This window comes from Equus asinus, chromosome 3 (assembly GCF_041296235.1).
Source record: "Equus asinus isolate D_3611 breed Donkey chromosome 3, EquAss-T2T_v2, whole genome shotgun sequence".
Classification (NCBI taxonomy): domain Eukaryota; kingdom Metazoa; phylum Chordata; class Mammalia; order Perissodactyla; family Equidae; genus Equus; species Equus asinus.
Window position 1 is genome coordinate 42,435,385 of NC_091792.1, and position 20,718 is coordinate 42,456,102.

Here is a 20,718-nt window from a genome sequence, read left to right on the forward strand (position 1 = left end):
TGGTCCCTGGTATGCCTTACGTAAGCCTGACTCATGGCAGGGATTGGGAGTGAGAGTAAGAAGAGGGGAGGATGACGGGCCCACACAGGATGAATTGCAGAAAGACTAATGATTATGAATTTACTATAGTAGAGGCTTGCCAAGCACTGTCTAATTTATTAAGGAAAAATAATCCTGAGTGATAGATATTATCATTCCCATTTTACTGATAAAGTTACTGAGGCTAAGTGATGTCAAAGGATTTATAATAGTTCAGATAACTGCAATGTGAGAGCAGGGGTTGGAACACAGACCTATCTGCCAAGCACTTACTCATTTTATTAGACCACACTTAAGAAATAATGTTTTCTGGGGCCTGCCCCATGGCTAAGTGGTTAAGTTTGCACGCTCCACTTGGGCAGCCCAGGGGTTCGCCACTTCAGATCCCAGCTGTTGGACATGGCATCAATCATCAGGCCATGCTGAGGCAGTGTCCCACATAGCACAAACAGAAGGACCCACAACTAGAGTATACAGCTATGTACTGGGGGGCTCCGGGGAGAAGAAGAAGAAGAAGAAAAAATAAAAAGAAGTTTGTCAACAGATGTTAGCTCAAATGCCAATCTTTAAGAAAAAAATAATGCTGCTTTCTTATCAAGTCACAATTATTAATATCTAATACTGTCCCTCAGTCCAAATTATGAAACAATGTCATTGCCATTCTACTCTCAAAATGTACATTCATTAATTTCCTTAATTATGACGTGACTTATCCTACTACATCATCAATTACAAAATGGAAGTTCAATTTGAAATCCCCTGTAGCAAAAAATGTATACCATTCTGTAAATTAAAAAAGACATTAATAATATCATTATATTCCCTTCTATGAGCAAAATCTGTATTGTTACCTAATGGACGTTCACAATCAGTGGCATGGTAGAATTACATTATATTTTGAACTTTGTAACTAATCTTGAAGTTTTTTTGTAATTTATTTCTATTAGGAAGTTTTATGCAGTAAAAAGCATCCAGGTTAAAAAGAAAAGACTGGCTAGAATATAACTCTGATATTCTTTAAATGAATTCTCCTTAGAGAGAAGGCACTAGGGTGAATTTTGGATGTGAGTCTTTTGAAAAATCAGCCTAAGTGTATCACGGTATTAGAATAGTAGGCACTATTTTTGGAGCTATTGCTGGTGAACTTTCCTCCAGATTTAAAGACACAATCTGAACCCTGCCTCAACTCATAACTCCTCTAGCTCTTGGAGAAGACAATCGCAATCACGTCTGCCCTGGCCCACCATGGAGCACTGGACCCTCATCTCTTACTGCTCTTTCCACTGTTACCATCCTTCAGCCAGAGTTGTCCTTCTTATTCTCCAATCTGTTAACTTCCTTCTTGCCTCAGAGCCTTTTCAGAGGCTATTTTCTCTGTCTCTAATGCTCTTCCCCAGAGTTTAGTAGGTCAGCCTTCTTTTTGCCATTTTCAACTTAACATCACCTCTTCAGCAAAACCATCCCTGACCACCCACCTAGAGAATCCCACCATTGTTTGCATTACAATGTCCAGTTCTTTTCCTTTATCAGCTTGACTCTTTAAATTGTTTGCAGCAATTTTTCAAAAGATTTCCCAGAAGCAGTGAAAAGCCATAGTAATATTACAGAATGTGAGAATTGGAAGACACTATCTGGATCAGAGACCTCAGTTTCAGATCAGTAAACTGAAAGGCCTAGAAACAGAAGTGGATTATCCAACACTACACTGTTGGTTAGTGTCCGAGTCACTCAGTCCAGCAATCGACCTGCTGCCTCATCTTTGTATCTAGAAAGAGCCAAAGAAACTAAACTTTGCTGCCTAAAGGGAAAAAAAGGCCCCAACCAAGTAGGTCATTGCATGCAGTCCTGTCTTGGGAGAGTGGAGGAGAGGCAGACTTTGATGTAAAACTCTGCTTCTTCCATGGTGGTTAGACACTGACAACACCCACCCAAAGCTCATCAGAACCTACTTCTGCTTGTCAGATACTATCTAACTCATGGGCAAGAATTGGAAAGGGAGAAACTAAGACCCTCAGAGGCATTAAAAACTAAAGATCAGGCAGATGAGACCAGGAGCAAAGAGAGCATGAGGAATAGAAAACAATCAGCTGTTCCAGGTCTGAGGGCTCACCGATGTTCAAGATTTGAAGAGTTACAGAGATCTCTCAATGTCAGGCTGATGGAAGAATGAAAGGGTTGGGCCCAGGAGGGGTGAGAATGTTTCTTCCTTGTCAATAATCAACCAAATATTATTTTTAATCAATAGAGTTATTGAGTCATGAAAGAAAATATATTTTCAGAACTATATTATGTATATAGATGTCTATTATGTATCATAATCACATCTATAGCTTCAACCTTTCGTGAAAATAAAAATGAAACTCAGAGTTAGTGCACATGGTATAAATGGGCATGCTGCATCCTGTTAGTCTACACTTGTCTGGCTAATTAGGCTGAATTGGAATAGCTGGACCCTATTCCATTCTTCCTTTTCTTCCGCTCCTGTACTTTCTTCAGTCGGGTGATGGCTAGGCCTAGAGTGAATGGACAGGTGATTTAAGGGGCTTTGGGTGATTAAAAAGGAGCAGGTAAGGTAGAGGTACAGCAGAAGAGTCAGATCCCAGGGCGAAGCAGAGCAGGAGGGCACAGGCTGGAGGAGGGATGAGTGTGAGAGCACTCTTTGGTCTCACTAACCAGTGTGTGGGGCAGAGGGGTGGGACAGGTCGTGGATTTAGCCTTCTCAAGTGCTTATTACACGCTACTGGTTATGTTAGGCACTTTACAAATTCTCTTTTAGTTATCCTCACTATAACTCTAAGAAGTGGAAAACTGAAGGCTTAAGTCACATGCCTGAAATCCCACAGCTTAGAAGTGATAGATTTGGTATTCAAATCTAGTTGTGTCTGGCCTTGTGCTTTTCTCTATTCAGTACTGCCCCTTAAGAAGAAAAAAAGAATGGATGTTAGATTGTCACATCCTCAATGTCAATTCTGACATCGTTTCAATAAGCAATTTTTAGAAGAGAGAAGGAAGGACAGAAGGCAGGAAGAAAGGGAGGAGGGTGGGAGGGACAAACGTATGCAGTGAAGAGAATTCCAAAGAAACTAGGAAAATCATGAGGGCCTCCAAAACCCAGGGCAGAGCCACATATGGTCCACCCAGGTTACACCTTCTTTCTCATGATGATGTTCTCTTCTGAGCCCTAGCTTGGCAAGTTTCTGTATCATTTATTTCCTATATCATTAGAAGACTCAAATTAGTGATTTTCTAATTATCTCATTCCTTTCACAACTATTAGTTGGAATACTTTAAAAAAGCACTTTCTACTGTTAGCTGGTACCATTTGGTTACTCTGAATCACTTTTGAAAGGGAAAAGCAGGAAAAGCTTAGAATTATCATACTGATCGGGCTCAGAAAATTTTGTGTTCTCCAGCTCTTTGGAGTAAGGAGACTGTTATGACCACCATCACCTCCAGGAAGCCAGCCACAGCCCACACTGCAGCCCTAGGAGCTCATGTCTCTGACTCTGAAGCCTTTGTTTTCTTAGAACACAAACCACAGAAACCTGGGCATTTTCTTAAATATGTCTTAGGCTTTGAGGCATTGCTAGAAACACTCGATTATTTTATGTAATTCATAGAGAGTACATAATTATGAATTTGGCAGAGGCTTATAGAAGAGTGAAGGAAACAGAGAGAGTTTTTAATACACTCACTTCCTGAGAGGGCACTGCCTCCCATTCTGCAATATATTTATACAAAGGAGCCCCACACTTTGTCACCACTTAGGACCCATCCACCCAGCTAAACATTTTCTCCTTCACAGCCTGACCTCGAAAGCTAGAAATTGGATATGATTTTCTCCATCCCACCCCTACTCTCAACCCAATGGGAGTCTCCCTGGTTCCTGTCAAGCAATGTGTTTGCTCACAGTACTTGTCAGATTGTTTTCCTTAATCAATGTTTCCATTTGTGGCAAAAGCAAATCAGTGTCAGCACATTGCCAATGGAGACATGCTTTTCAATTATTTACCAAGGGTTGCTTAATTACAGCAGAAACAATATGCTCTTTGAAACACATGCTCTAGAAACCAATTTCATCGTGGGCATTTTTTCCATTTGAGTTGCTGTTGTGTATGTGGTTGATAGTTTTCCTACTGAACACAATTGCGATATTTTTAATACCAGGTTAATTCTACAACAATATTATAAGTCATCAATCCTGAGTATATAAAATTCAGTGTTGGATGTTTAAACTTATTGTGGTAATCATTTTGCAATATATACATATATCAAATCATTATGTTGTGCACATAAAACTAATACAATGTTATATGTCAATCATATCTCAATAAAACTGGAAAAATTAATTAAAAAAATGATGCAGTGGAATATCCACTCTTATACATATAAGAACAAATCCACCATCATTTTTTGCCTCATATTTTCTCTTGAAACTCTGGTAATGTAAAAATCCCAGCATAATAAGTGAATTCTATGTATATACGCATTAAAATAATTATCATGCATTTATACTTTATTTAAAAGAAATATCTGCTTTCAAAAGGGACCAAACTAACCTCATTTACATTTTTTTCTGATCTTTTGTGATATAAACCATTACTTAAACAAGTCAAAACAATGGCTCTACTCTGAGAGATGCTGGTATATTGTGTTATGTTTTATAAATATTAGAACAGATTTTTATGGATGTGAAATATTTTGGGATTGTTTATTTAAATTATGATACATTTATAAGATGGGATAGTATTCAGGCATTAATTTTGATAATTATAACTAATCAATATAGCCCTCACTATGTTGTTAATACAAGCTTTACTATAGTAACTTATTTACACATCACGCTAACCTTTTGAAGTGAAAGAACCGAGATGGAGAAAGGTTAAAGAGACTTCCCAAGGTCACACAACAGGTAAATCATGCATTGGGATTTGAACCCAGGTAGTTCACCTCCAAAGTCTAGGTGATCAAGCGTTACAGCACGTTGCTTCGCACCTGAAATCACATTGCAGATAAACGAGGAATCATTTAAATATATTCATGATCTCTTATTAAGGGAGCAAAGCAGTTTACAAATCAGTATCAGATCAAGTATATTAAGTACAAAAATATATGTGTGTGAAATGTCACATAAATATATATACATCTATATATTTATATATATTTATGTATATATGTATATACATCCATATATTTATATATATTTATGCATATATATGTATACACACATGCACACGCACACACAAAGATATAGATACAAAAAGAAAAAAATTCGAAGATTATATTATACACCTAAAGTTTAACAGAAGTTAACTCTTAGTGATGGGATTACTAGTGATTTTTTTCTTTCTTTAGAATGTTCCGTATTTTCCAAATCTTCTATCATAAATATGTGGTTAACTTTGTAATTTTTAAAAATGCTATTGAAAACATTTTCCGTGAAAGGACCACTTACTTTTTTGTTTTTGTTGGTATTTTAAATATTCAATTATATGTTAGTAAAATAATATACACATCAGGGCTGGCCTGGTGGTATGGTGGTTAAGTTCATGCGCTTTGCTTCAGCAGCCCAGGGTTCATGGGTTGGATCCTGGACATGGACCTATGCACCACTCATCAAGCCATGCTGTGGGGGTGTCCCACATACAAAATAGAGGAAGATTGGTACAGATGTTAGCTCAGGGACAATCTTCCTCAAGCAAAAGAAGAGGAAAATTGGCAACGGATGTTGGCTCAGCAATGATCTTCTCACCAAAAATAAATAAATAAATATATATATATACATAATAGCCCCAAACTTATTAATTTCCTCTTCAAACCTCTTCTAACTTGCTAACACAAACATTGCGTGGAAGGGTCCAACGGGGAAATTTTTCTTTCCTCAAGGCTACTCCCTTCTAACTTTTATTAAATGCCTTGGCTTTTTCATTTTTTCTTTCCATCTGAGGCTTCCATTATCCTTTATTTCTCTGACAGTTAGCAAGCCTTCAACCCCCTGTCTTGTCAAAGGAAACTTCTCAGTCTACAGAGCTACTATGTTGTGAGATGTCTTAGCCCTTAACAATTCATGAATATTTAAATCTAAATTAGTTAACACTAAGTAAAATTAAAAATTCAGTTCCTTAGTCACACTAACCACATTTCAAGTGCTCAATAGCCACTTGTTACTAGCAGCTGCCACATTCAATAGCACTGCTCCACGGGTATGCTGAATTGCAACTATGCTCTTCCCCTCCCATTTATGCCGGCTGGTTGCAGAAAGTAAATTCTCAAACCCTGGACTGTGCTTGCTTGCTTGCTCTTGGAGCCACAGATTTCTTCTTTTTTTCTTTCTACTTTTCTTTAGTCTTGCCCACGTATCTAGAAATAGCAGAGCTCTTCCACTCCAAAAGACAATTTCTTGCCAATGGTGCATATGGGAATTAGAGATGAGATTTTCATTCCCCTGCAAGCATAATTTCTGCGATTTATTTTGCTGAAACACCATGTGTCTCCTCTGTTTTGAATTACATTACAGAGTACTATTCACTGAAACCTTGGAGGAACCATGCCCAATCACGTTGAGGAGACATCCTAAAGTTTTTGACTTGGGAAACTAGAAAGATAGTATCTTTGAACATGAAGTGCCTTGGCATATCAAAGTTAAGAAAGCCAGAAATCCACATTAGAGATAGCAGAGATATCATTTGAGGACTCATCAGCTTATAGTTGGTAATGGAGGCTGTTGTAATAAATATGGTCATCTGCAATAAGGGGAAGAACACATGCTTTGCATGATTTTTGAAGAAAAGAAATAAAATGATGTATGTAATTACATGCTTAACACATCGTTTTGAAAAAGGGGGCTGGCCCAGTGGCATAGTGATTAAGTTCACATGCTCTGCTTTGGCAACCAGGGGTTTGTGGGTTCAGATCCTGAGTGTGGACCTACACACTGCTCATCAAGCCATGCATTGGCAGCATCTCACATACAAAATAGAGGAAGATTGGCCCTGATGTTAGCTCAGGGTCAATCTTCCTCACCAAAAATAAAAGTTAGTTCCTCAATCAGTAAAGATTTATGTTCAATAGGAAATGACAAAGATAGTAATATAGAGGTTTATGTAAATTAGAGGTTTATTTTCTCATGTAATAAGAAGATGAGAGGTAAGCATTCCAAGGTTGGTTCAGCAAATCAACGAAGTCCTCAGGAAGCCAAGTTTGCTGTTTGTATCACTTAATTCCCACCTTGAAGATCACAAGATAGTTGTGGGAGTTGTAACCATCATGCACATTGTAGCAGCAGAGATTCAGGTAACCCCTCACAGGCCCTGTATTATGGTGTTCACATCCTTGTGCAATCCCCTCCCTTGAGTGTGTTTAGGACTTGTGACTCGCTTCTAACCAATAGTATCAAAGGTGATGGGATGTCACTCCCAAGATTACATTACCTTATATAATGCTCCATCTGGCCAGCAGACAGACTAGAGTCTTCCCCCTCACCTGCCTCGAAGAAGCAAGCTGCTATGGATTAAGCAGGCACATTGGAGAAACCCACATAGAAAGGAACTGTGGGCAGTTTCCAGCAAGAAACTGAAACCCTCAGGCACGCAGTCACAAAGAAACGATTTCTGCCATCTGAGGGAAGCTGGAAAAAAATCATCCCCTTGTAAGCTGCTAGTGAGACTGTGGCCCCAGCCAATACCTGGATTGAAGCTAAGCTGTGCCTGGACTCTTGATCCACAAAAACTGTGGAATAATACACATGCATTGTTTTAAGACATTGTGATAATTTGTTATACAGCAAAGATAACTAATGCATCCAAAGAGACAGCACAGAAGAGAATGAGACAAAAACAGCAAGCACCAGATGTCTTTGCCAGTTTTAAAGAGCTTTCCTTGATGTCTCACTGAACAACTCTTTTTAGGTCTCAGTAGCCATGATTAATTACATTATCTATCTACCTATCTGTCTATCTACCTATCTATTTTGTCATCTGTCTACCTGTAGTTGCAAGTAAGGGTGATAAATAAAATCTTACTAAGAGACAGTGCCTCAATGAATACATTCAGGATTCTGTCATCAAAAAAGGGAAGGGAAATTTATAGGGGGGAGCAAAATGAGATGGCTTCACAGAGCCTTCCTCTCTTATGTCTCAATTTGTCTTCTTCCTATAAAACTAGATCTGCTTCTCCAAAATCTCCACACGGACAGGGATGGGAAATGGTAGTATCCCTTCCCTGTAGAAATTTGTTTTCATCATGTCTCCGCCCCAAGTATCAGCAAAAGTAAGAATTCTTTGTGTTCTAATAGGGCTCACCCCCTCTTTCTGACTCAGATTTTAACTAGACTGCTCAGCACACATTCTCTCTCATTCATAACCACCAATTTATATGTACCTGGAACGACACTGAGTAGATGATTACAAATTTTTCCTTAGTAGTAATTTTCAAGAAGGAATGTAAATCTGACATCTTACTAATGACATAATGTAGAGGAGGAAGACATTTCCTCTACCTGCTCTGGGCCCTTCTGCCTGGAAAGTGAATTAAATTCACATGAGGCAGAATAACAGGAGAAAATTAAACAAAGCTTTATAACATGTATACATGGCAGAGGCTCAGGCAAACTGAGCAACTCTCCAAAATGGAGGAAGTTCTCATCTTAAATAACATCCTCAGCTAAAGACAAAGGAGGATGTTGGGGGTGGGGGAAGTCAGTTATGGGAGATTACCAGAAAAACACAGTAAACAAGGGTAAGGTTATTATGCACATTTAAGTCCTTGTCTTCTGCATTGATTAAGAGTTTCTAGAGAAAGGTCATCCCCCCTTCTTCCAGGTACAGAAAGGGAGACCCCTTTACAGATGGAGATTTCCTTTACAAATGTAAATGTCTCTTAAGAAAGGGTTAACTTCTGCTTTTCAGAGTTTCTCTCATGTCTGCAGTTGTTAAAAGTAACCAGCCCCAAATAATCCTCATGCCAAAGAGACATATCTTGGAGCAGCCAGTTCCAGTTCCCTACACGTAAGAATCCGTAAGTTAAGTTCTGCTCCTCCATCTCTCTCATCTTCTATCTCTACATCTATCACTGGCCATTTTGAAATAATGCAATTAATACAGTGGGATTTGTTCTCAGAGGTGATGCTTCTGGTAACAGATGATTTTGAGCATATATCTTCTGCCTCCTCATATTAATAAAAAAATATTCAATTTACAATATTAAATATAATCTTAAGCTTTAAATTTTAATACAAACCTCAGATGTGAAATCTTATTAATAATCAAAAGAATATACAGGCGTGTATTTTTGGTTAACAATCTATCTGAATTTTTAGTAACTGTTACCAAGCCAGGTTCATTTTTGCCCGCTGCCCAGAAAGCCAAACACCGAGATGATGAGATTGCAGCAGAGGGAGAGTTTACTCACAAGGCAGCCACGTGAGGAAGCAAGGGCATGAGCCTCAAATTCGCTTCCCCGAGAATAGGGACTCAGGGATATTTATGGGATGGGGGCAAGGTGGTCTGAAATGTGGAGATAAGTGATTGGAGGTGAGGAGAGGTGAGGTAATTGATGATCTGCACAAGCGTAGTCAGACTTCATGCCTCTTTGTAGGACCCATGTTCACAAAATGGCAGTGTTAGTATGATCTGAGGGTGGAGTTTTTAGCCTCTTGACGTCAAAAGGTCACCTATCGAACATCTCCAGTTGATGAGTTGGTGGTCTCAACAGGCCTGAAGTGGACAAGGAGTTCTAATTCTTGAAAAACAGCTCACACACCCATTACCATGGTGACCCGGGCTCCAGGGAGATGTTATCTGTAGGAGCCTATCGGGAGTCAGCATATTGCCTAAGCAGCAGAGTTAACAATGGGTGAGTTAAACAGCTAAAAGCTATAATCAGTAATTACAAAAAGGAAAAAAAGCTTTAGTACCTAGATACTTAATCATCAATGGCTGTTTGCTGGTTTCAACTCCATGAAAAATTTGAGGACCGAATCTAAAATCATGGGGAAATTGTGATTCAAAGAAGTTTAAGTTACTGAACCTCTTTAGTTCTCAGTTTCCTCATTTGTAAAATAAAGAATGAGAATCCATATCATCTAATGTAACCATGAGTCTGTGAGCAATCTGATTTTATCAAAAACTTACCAGAACTTGTGTTTTATATCTAGGCTTGGATGACGACCACAAGAGGAATGTGAGGTGTCCATTTGTGTGACCCATTCTCAAAATTGATGGGAAAGACTGAAGGTGGAAAGAGCTCACATTATCAGTTGGAAAGCAAAGGGACATGTCGTCTGACTTTTCTGGGCCTGTAAGTATAGCAGGAAAGCGTGCTAATGTTAAAGGTAGATGGTATGCAGAAGGCAGTTGCCTCAAAGGACAGAAAGGAAATCAGAACATTTCAGTGAAATGATTTCAAGGGAAATGATTTGGGGAAGATTTGTAAGGCTGGATAAACATCATACAGTTTAGGAGACACAAACAAAGTTCATTCTGAGTTATCCATGGAATCTGGATAGCTATGCTTCGGTGGGTTAGTCTTCACTATCGTGCTAAAGTTTGAACACTGGCAGAAACCAATTTCAATTGCTGCTATATATTCCAGCTGCTATTTTTTTCTATTTAAATATATGTGTTGTTTAATTTTTCCAACAAATTTTTTGCTTAACATTTATTAACTTAAAAAAGCCCTAATGATGACTATAATTTGATGCCACTTTTTATTTTTTTCCCTGATAAGAACTAATTAGTGTGAGAAACATTTTGTCAATGTTTATCAGTAAATCAGACTGGGAGAAAATGCTATTTTTTTGCTGGTGCCGAAGTTCTTGATCATAAGGACAAGACAACTGTTATGTTCTTATGCCAAAGTTTGAAAATATTCTGTTTGTTTTTTGGCTACGACTTATCAAGACCAAGTTCTTCATACAGGAATGAAGACAACTTGCCGATGATGATTTTGGATCTAATTTGAATGTTTTCCTAAGTTTGGAAAAACTTTTTATGGACGTTGTAATGCCTATAGCATGCTACTTCAGTATAGAAAATATAGATGTGAGTAACTATGTTTTTAATTGTTTATTGTTAAATCCTTGTAAAAGGATTATGAATATCACCTTAAGCCACAGTAAAAATAAGCTGCTTACTGTTCATTTGCAATTTCCTTCTCTATTCTTTTTCTTTTTTATAAAGATTTTATTATTTTCCTTTTTCTCCCCAAAGCCCCCCAGTACATAGTTGTATATTCTTCGTTGTGGGTCCTTCTAGTTGTGGCATGTGGGACGCTGCCCCAGCATGGTCCGACGAGCAGTGCCATGTCCGCGCCCAGGATTCAAACCAATGAAACACTGGGCCGCCTGCGGCGGAGAGCGCGAACCCAACCACTCAGCCACGGGGCCAGCCCTCCTTCTCTATTCTTTTTAAGAATAGGACGCCTTATGTGTTGAGGGCAAATCAGAGGGTTCTAATCTCAGCTCACACTTCTCCTTAGCTATTGGGAGGATTTCCTTTCTCAGCTGAGGAAGGTACCTGGCAACTGAGCCCCAATCTTTTAGTCGTGCTGTGTAGTTTGGAAACATACCTGTTAGGTAAGTGCCCAGACCCAAATGCGCAGGACAGAAGACACTCTGGGAAGCCTATCAAGTCACAGACACCCAGAGGATTGATGAGACGGACCTCAAATCCTCTCCTAACCCCTCCTCTCCCTCTCTGTGTCAAAGTCACAAGGAGTGGCCCCATCCCCAATGGGGAAGGAGGACTATAGGTTCAATCTTCTGCGGAAGTTTCAGCAGCAAATGTCTACAGACAAATAACTGCTCCGTCTTCTAATCTCTGCTTCTTTTATTTATCCTTTTTCTTCTCTTTTTTCTTTTCTCCTTTTCCTTCTTCTCTGTATTTTCTTCTTTTGTTTTCCTTCCTTTCTCTCCTTAAACATTCCCTTTCTCCTGTTCTCTTTTCTCGCCACACATCTCCTTAGCTGGACTTTCTCTTTCTACTTCTTCTCTTCTTTATTTTATCTTTCTTTTTCAGAGAGAACTTTCCTTTTCCTTTCCTTCTCTTCTCACTCAACCACTACAGTAAGGCAGATGCTATTTAAAAGACTTATGGTCTCACCCAGCATGCACAGAACTTCCAAACAAACTGTATTTAGAGAATTCCAATTCTCCAATGGTGGGTACTGAAAATTAAAGGCCTATCAGAGAATGTAAAGGGTTGGGTGGCAAATTCTATGTTCTACTAGGAATTTGCTTAGTTCTTAATCTAGTAAGGCACTAAGACTTTTCCCCACCTGATGCTGTGGGACTTAAGTTTAGAAGCAAACTTGAAGAACATTGGCCATGATTCTTTCTGACTGACTTGAGGCTCTCCACCCATAGAAAATCCTAGGGGCCTGTCCTGTCAGAGGAATGGTGACAATATTTGTTAACTTTAAATTGCACACTGCAATTGATACCTTGGTTTAACAAGTGGACATATTTCTAACAACAATGCACCCAATAAACAAACTATGGTAGTTCTATCTTGCACTAACATTGGAAAGAGGATTGGCGTGTCAGGTCACAATGAAATTCCAGAGCCTGCAAGCTCATACCCACTAATTAAATAGTTTCCTTTATTTGCTTCTGTGTATTCAATAAGGGCAAGATAATAGCTTCATGCTTGTCTAAAATTTTCCACTTAAGGAATTTTCTGTTTTAGCATTGTTAACTGCCTCTTTATAACACCTACTTAGTGTTGTTCTAAGATTTTTTGATTAAAGTTAATGTTTATTAAATCTTTTTCATGGTGAGGATTTTAAGGAGGGATAGACATTATTCAGGTGGCAAAAGCAGTTTACACCTCCTTCTAAAGAAACTGTATTTTTCACAAGAAGGAAGTAAAAATTCAAACCACATAAACTAATTTGTTTTTTTTTATCATTCGAAGTACATTTTATCTTCTGAGGTTTAAATGCCTATGCTGACTGAGGATAAATATTTTCTATCATTTCAAAATTGACAAAATTAGAAGTCAATTATCTTTTAAATCCTCTGTAATGAAGTGTATACAAAAGAATTATACAAAATCAACACAGAAAAGAAATTGTCGGATTCTCTTGTGAGTTTCATACCTGCTAGAAGAGTCAGCAGCCTGTGTTTAGAATGAAAACAGTTCCAACTTCTCCAATTTTCTGTTTGGTAAGAGAAAAACCGATTCTAGGAAATCAACTATAGAGTTCACTACTTATTAATTTTCTTCTCTTCACTCAATTACAATTTTAAGTTTCTTCTATTTATCCTAGCTGAAGTTATTAATTTTATCTAAAAAACATCTTTATACCAGAGTCAATCAGTTATTCCTGAAATTGCATTATTTCAATGCAGCTAACACATATTCTAAAAGATCAGATCCTTTTGCACCTTTTTCAGAGCAGGGCCATGTGAAGCCTAAATAAAACATATTGAAAGAAGATTTTTTTAGTAAGAAAATGCATATGGCCTGTTCATGCTCATTAAATTGTTGACTTAGAGTCTGATCTGGACTCCACATTCATTGACATTTCTGTTTGCTTTCTTCAAAGGACAAATAACAGCAATCTTTGTTTAGTAAGGAAAGAAAATATATCCAATCCTTTCCAGAAACATCCTGAACTTCCTAAAATAGGGTGAATGGACTATGGGGAAAAACTGCTAGCTCTTGGACAAAGAAACAACTAATTCAAAACAGGTTTAAATAAGGGCAGCCATAAGGCATTGGGTTGGAAAGAGGAAAAGGAAAAGAAAAAATTGTTTTGTGTTTTAAGAGAGTTTAGGAGATTTCTTTCAAGTCTAAAAACCACAACCAAAAGGACATAAAGCTTAACCAAAGTAACAGCACTATGATTCCTGGAAAAGAATCAAGACATTTTTTTCAACAAAATGATCAGTACATCTGAGGGATCTACTATAGCAACAATCCTATGATATTTGTATTGATGTTGCAATATAAAGCAGTGTATATATTGGACGAAAGTCATGCTAAAAGAAGGCAACACAGCACATGGTTGACCACAGAAAAGTTGTTTTACTGTGTAAACTTTTATTAATAACAATACAGATACATATCATCAAACTGACACGATTTAAGACGAAGTAATTATTCTCACAGTTTGGTTTTAATAATTTACATGATTAAGTGATTCCATTTTGAGTCAATTTCTTAACAAACAAGAAAGTCAAATTAATGTAGTTCACATTACAACTAAAAAAACCATAATTTTATATGAAATTTTAAATGAAATCTTTTCTAAAGATTCAAGGGAACCACAATATTGTGCATGGATACAAATGCATTCATGCTAAATGCATAAGGGACATATTACATTTCATCTGAAAAATATGATGTCTATAAAACCATACAAACAACTATTCAGAAATATGATAGCTTCTCATTTACTCTGTAAATATCTAAAACATTTGTAAAAAAGAATACTTCTCTGAATTTTGATAGCAATCTATATCAGAATTTCCAAATTAATGGAACAAAATAGAAAAAAAGTACTTGAAACCATAAGTTATATTTAGGTATTTGTCAAGAAGCCAGATTCCATGGGTTTTGAATATCTGACCCTTTGGCATCTTCCCACATAATCAACCCTTTAACCCAGACTTGGAGTAAAGGGAATAACAGTATTTTTTCCCTTCTCTGTTTAACTTGGCTTAACTTTCTGTAGAAACTCCTCTTTCCCACAGCCTAATTCCAAACAAATTGTAATGTTAACAATAGCCTAACTGTGGTTAACTCAGTCATTTTGCCAGTTAAGCTGATGAAAGGCCAACATTAGATATTGTTTCCTCTTTAAGTGAGAAAATAATTAAAAATTTCAACCTAACATTGACCTGTATTCTTATTAGTGAATTTCCTTTTTTTCTCCTCCCACTGTACTTCAGCAAAAATTCCCAGTCATAGGGAGATCCTAACAAAAAAGCCATGAGGGAAATGATACCAAAGGACCTAGAAAAATATATCTTTTGCCTTCATAAGTAACAAATAGGTAATAGAATGCTAGAAAATGAACCACAGATAAACCTTTGAAATGATAATTTTTCCAGAGCAAATTTGGAAGGGTTAAATGCTTTGTTGCTTTTTTGTAGGCCTTAGAGAGAAAATATAAGAAATAATCATGTTCTCTAAATCAAGAGAGAAAAAAGTGAGGAATTTATCTGTGATGCTTTTGGTGGAAATTAAAGAATAGCTAGGGGTTGAAGAAGCAAGACAATCTAATTCCACATAAGAGAATTGAACATGACACTATGGGGGGATGGGTTATTTCAGCTTTGCTCCAGGTTTGCTTAGTTCCTTTGATAGAATAGCAGCAACCAGAATATATGTCAAAAGTCTCCCTTAATGGGACAAGGGGCGGTGGGGGGGGGGGGGGTTCTGGGATTGCAGATCTGCTAGACGCAACACTGGGCAAACAGCTGGCTAGTCTCTGTGTCAGCATTTTCCAGGTTGGGGGTCAGTGGAACACTAAAGCCCCATAAAACATTCAGATGTGTCCACAGTGTGTGGGTGAGAGGTTGCGGGTAACTGTGTTAGTGATTACATCTGAGTTAGAAATGCTATTCATTTATTAACGGTTTGAAATTTCACTGTGCTAAACAAATGCTTTAACTTTGTTTAATCCAACTTTTCCCAAATTTACTTCTTCTCTGTCCCTCCCCATGTACACACACAGAGACACATACACACACCAAATCCTTACAGCCTATAGGACATAGGTGACGGTGACGTGCAAAAATACATTTCAGTAAATGGTGATCTTCATCATTGCCAGTTGTCTGAACCATGATTGAGTGTATTGGCGAAGAAGGAGGAAAATCCTAAGGACTTTGTGAATCTCAGGATGTATTCAGTGGTCTACCGCTATTGATGAAGGCTAAGGAAAAGCTCAAAGTCTAGTTCTCATTTTCAGGAACCTAAAAATGAATCATGTAGCAGCTTAACTTTCAACCATTTAGAGTACTCTATGCTGAGTGGCAGAGAAATGGAATCTCTTCCATCTTTCTCGGTATCCAAAGCAGATATCTGGCATTCTTACTCAAGGTTGGGTAGTCATAGAGACCCAGTATTTAAAGATTTTTCTTTCTTTCTTTGCTTATCTAGTTAATTGACTTTAAGATCTCCTCTAGAGCATCAGATATTTTATATAACTGCAGTTCCTCTTCTTTCCCAGAGAAAATTAATTTTCCCAATTTAGATAGAATTGTAAGAGCAAAGCTCGACTCATTTCAGTTATGAACGCTCTTAAATGAAATTGATGTAAGTGGCAATTCTGTTTCATACAGTACATAAAAATGCAAACAGACCCTGGAAAGATTTATTTGATAAGCCTTGTCTCTTCCTATACTGTGTAGGATGGAATAAATGTCTGGAGAGGGTAGAATTGGAAGGATATTGAAGATATAGTACAAGAAAAAGTGTAACTCATGAAACCTTTTGAAGGTCTCCTCTGATTTGGAATTGAAGTATTTTATTGCTCAATCCTGTGGTCTCCAAGAGAGTTATAAAATAGCATAATTGTAAGCCACTGTTTTTGGTCATTTTATTTTCTATGTTATCCCTACATTCTGAAGATCCAAAATGTGGCTGGGAAATGGGCAATCCTGATACTAGCAATAAAAATATCCACTCTTTATTGCTGTCAGAGGAAGTCAGGAGAACCACAGTTAAATAATGTCTTTCTACACTTAACATCATGACCTGAATATAGCAATTATTTAATGATGCTGTTAAAATTGTATTCATGTCAAAGTTAAGGGAGTCCTCACTCACATTACTGGAAGATACTAGGAGCCTACTCAGTATAAAAAAAGAAAATAAGGCGCATGCAATGAGCATTCATTTAGTAGACAGGAGTCTTGAATATTAGTCCCTGATTTGTTTCGTCATTAGCTCTATGACTGTGTAATCAAGTCAATTAATCTTTCTGACATTCTGATACTTTATTTCTAACCTAGAGATAATAACATTTCCTATCTTATAACATGTGGTTTTGCGGAAATTTCACCATGATGAAGCATATTTTGAAAAAGGCAAGTTGCTATATTTCTTTAAGATAGTGTTAAATCATAGCTTTTCGACAAATTTAGAACCATACAAAATGGCACTTTTTCCTTTTTCTCCTCATTATATCTCTTTGACTTAGTTTGGTTAAATAACAGCACAATGTTTAAAATATTCAGTTCTCAGAAAAAAAGCTTTTAAAGGAAGCAAAGAATTTGTTGAGTCTCAAAAGTCTTCAAACTTATTTCTATATGTGTAGTATCCTGGGTCATTAAATGGTAACTGTCATGCACAAAAACAATTTACTGTTACAAAAATTAGGCTACGACCCGGTGGCGCAGCAGTTAAATTCGCACATTCCGCGTGGGTGGCCTGGGGTTTACCTGTTCGGATTTCAGCTGCGCACCTCTGCACTGTTTGTCAAGCCATGCTGTGACAGGTGTCCCACATATAAAATGGAGGAAGATGGTCACTGATGTTAGCTCAGGGCCAGTCTTCCTCAGCAAAAAGAAGAGGATTGGCTGCAGAGGTTAGCTCAAGGCTAATCTTCCTCAAAAAAAAGAAAAAAATTGGCTATTCCTAAGCTACCAAAAAAAAAAAAACCTTGGCTAGTTTTACTAAGTTATTATACACAGAGCACCTACAAGACCCTTAAACAAGTTTCTTTAGCTTCAAATATATTTAAAATTTTGTGTGGTAGTATATATATATATCATCTATATATTAAAGCTAATATATAGAAGCTAATTAAATATATTATATTTATTAAGCTAATTTAATGCCAAAAGCATCCCACTGAAAAGTAAGCATTCCATGCTAGATGCAGAGATTTTTAATGTTAGTTTGTTTGATAAACTTCAAATTTCACAATTTGTAGAGATAAAGAGATTACTACTTATTCCATGCCTGGAATTTTTGTGTAGTGAATTTAAATTATAGAAACTAGTCACAGGTAAATCATATAATTAAGATATTTTCCATAGATACCGTTCATCCCTTCATTCGTTCACATACCTGTATTTATTGAGGACCTACCATGTGCCAAGCACAGTGCCAGGTGCTAAGAGTAGAATAGTGAACCTAACAGACAGACTAGAAGCTCCATGAAGCTATGGAGTCTACTCTGTGTATATAGTCACATATGTTGGCCTTTCCTGTCAAGAAATTAACTGAAAGAATCAATGTTTCCTTTTAGTGTTTGCTGGATTTTAGATTCTGTGATTTGATAACATCATTTTTTTAATCTCCTTTGGACTTTGGACTTTCTTTGCTTCAAATTAATTCAAAGTATATTTGAAACATAAAAGCAAACAACATCTTTTTATGGAATTGCTAAAAGCACTGTTTTATGAATTTGTTGACAGCTGTGAAATTTGCTAACCATTTCTCACACAACATGGCTGATTTATCTGTAGCAATGGCAAAGGAAGAAAATTAAAGATATTCTATATTTATTCATATTGCCTCTAAAGCCCTATATGACCAAAACGTGATTTCTGATGGAAAAAAAGAGGTCTGCTAAAACATGTCAAGAAAACTAATCAGTACATCAATGACAATTTTCATACACTAGATGAGCATATTTCCTTAATCCCAGGCAAGGAGTTCTCAGATATCAAAAGTGTTCCACTGTTTAGGTATCTAGAAGGACTAGAAAATATGGTAGCAATTTGTGGAGGTTTTTCTGGTGTAATATAACTTATATTACTTGTGGTGTTGGTACAAAGTAGGAAGATAATAGTAAAAACCCATCACGTTATTATTTAATGAGTGGAATTCATTCTATTCATTTCAGTGTCTACAATGCTTTCCTTCTCCACCTTCAATCATCCGACTCCCATCAACACACTTTGTTACGTATTTGGTTGACTAACCCTAACTGTGCCGTGTTTGATCTTCTCACATTTCTCCCCATGACATTTGTACCCCACCTCTCATACATTTACATTCTATCCGCAACCTACTTTAAAGACCCATAGGTAATTTCAGATTATTGAAATTTGTCAGTATTTATGGCCTTCTTTAATTCACCAATTACTCATTCCCTGATCCCCTACAATGTAATGTCTAATCTTCCACAGGCTATTGAACTTGACCATCCAAGTTCCATCGATGACCTCTTCATCTTTAAATATAGCTCCTCCTCCATCCTTGCTACCCCCAGTACTACCTGCAGAAGCTAATATCTGTCTTAGCACCCAGAAATAATATGAAATAACCCTGTGCATCAGAGAAGGTGCTTTGTTTCAAGCAACAGAAACCAATGCTGGCCATCTTAAATAAGAAAGAGACTTTTTAGAAGAATGAGGGGACTCATGGTCAATGAGAAGCTGAGGACCTGGCCAGGAAAACTGTCAAGAACAAAGGGACCTTGGCAGTAGGATCCATGTACTGCCAAGTTCTTGTAGCTGGAGCAGTCTGACGTTCTCACCCTCTAGATGCCTCGCTTAGTTCAGTTTCCAAGCTTCTTTGAATAGGAGTCAAAGCCTTACTTATTCAAGTAAGAGTCAAAGTCCTAAACACAGCATCTGATTGGACAAGCCAAATACATCTCCGTACTTCCTTCCACCTGTTGTCCTGGCTATTTCCACAGAATCTCTCCACTCTTGGTTTCCAGGAAACTATATCACTATTATTCAGAGAAGGAGAAAACCTTTGGCTGCATCTTCTCTGCTTCCTTTGCTAGAAGTGGTAATTGTGGCATAGCCCCCTTTCATTTGTCTATCTCCATATTTTCTCTTCAGAGTCACACTCAATGCTCAAAGAATACCTCTGCCAATCTACATCTTTCATCAACCTTGGCTTTTCTTCTTTTTTCAAGCTCCACTGCCTTCTGGATATTTCCTCTTTCATGAATTACTGTCATCCCAAATTTTAAAAGTTTAAGTCTAAATTTATAATCTTCCCTCTCGTCTCTCCAAAAAACCTTAATGCCACGTTATCCCAGGTGCATACATCAATTAGCCTTCTACCAGGCTGAAAACTTTGAGTTATTTTTAATTCTCAGTAAATTACTGCTCTAGTTCCTATGTTCTCTTCCAACTCATCCATCTGAGATATCAGTTTATTTAATTTAATATCCATTAGTGACCCCATGTGCAGAACGCCTGGATGCTGCAACAAGTTCACTGATGGGCTTCATTTAAAATGTCAGTAACAGTAATTCCAACGAGGTTCAGAAACTATTTGAGAAATGGGCACTGTTAATAGAAAGAAATACAGAGAAGAAAAATAAAGAAAGGAAAGAAGGAAGGAAGGAAGGAAGAAAGAAAAAGGAAGAAAGAAAGAAAGAAAGGAAAAAGAGAGAAAGAAGTAAAAAGGAAAGAAGGGAAGGGGCAGAAAAGGAAAGACAGGATGGTATAAATAAATGAGAACTAAATAAGAATCTAAGAGAAGCTAGGTTCTACAAATTTTTCCTAGTGGAATTTTGTCACAGGATCTCCATAGCCTCAGGCTAAAATCTTTGACCTGGTTCTGTGTGTGTGTGCACACACGTGTGTGTGTGTGTGTGTGCTTGGGTAGAGTATTAAAGAAAAAACCTAAAAGGCAATGGGCTAAAATGTAAATGAGATGTTCAAAAATGAAAGTAAAATATATAAACTATTCTTTCAATGTTTTCAATATATTTGATAGTGAAGGGAAAACATTTAAGTAGCAGCAAGAGGAGGGT

General features: G+C 37.3%; 1 long non-coding RNA gene across 2 annotated transcripts in view; it reads left to right on the forward strand.

Annotated features, from left to right (window-relative positions):
• Positions 1-20,718, forward strand: part of LOC139044793 (uncharacterized) — a 40,861-nt gene that overhangs the window by 13,367 nt on the left and 6,776 nt on the right. The window contains exons 2-4 of one of the 2 annotated variants that reach the window (XR_011501972.1): positions 8,946-9,054; positions 10,193-10,335; positions 10,938-11,183. This is a non-coding gene — a long non-coding RNA (uncharacterized lncRNA). Of the gene's footprint in view, positions 1-8,945; positions 9,055-10,192; positions 10,336-10,937; positions 11,184-20,718 lie in introns of those variants that run through there. The other variant, XR_011501973.1, reaches the window with a different exon arrangement.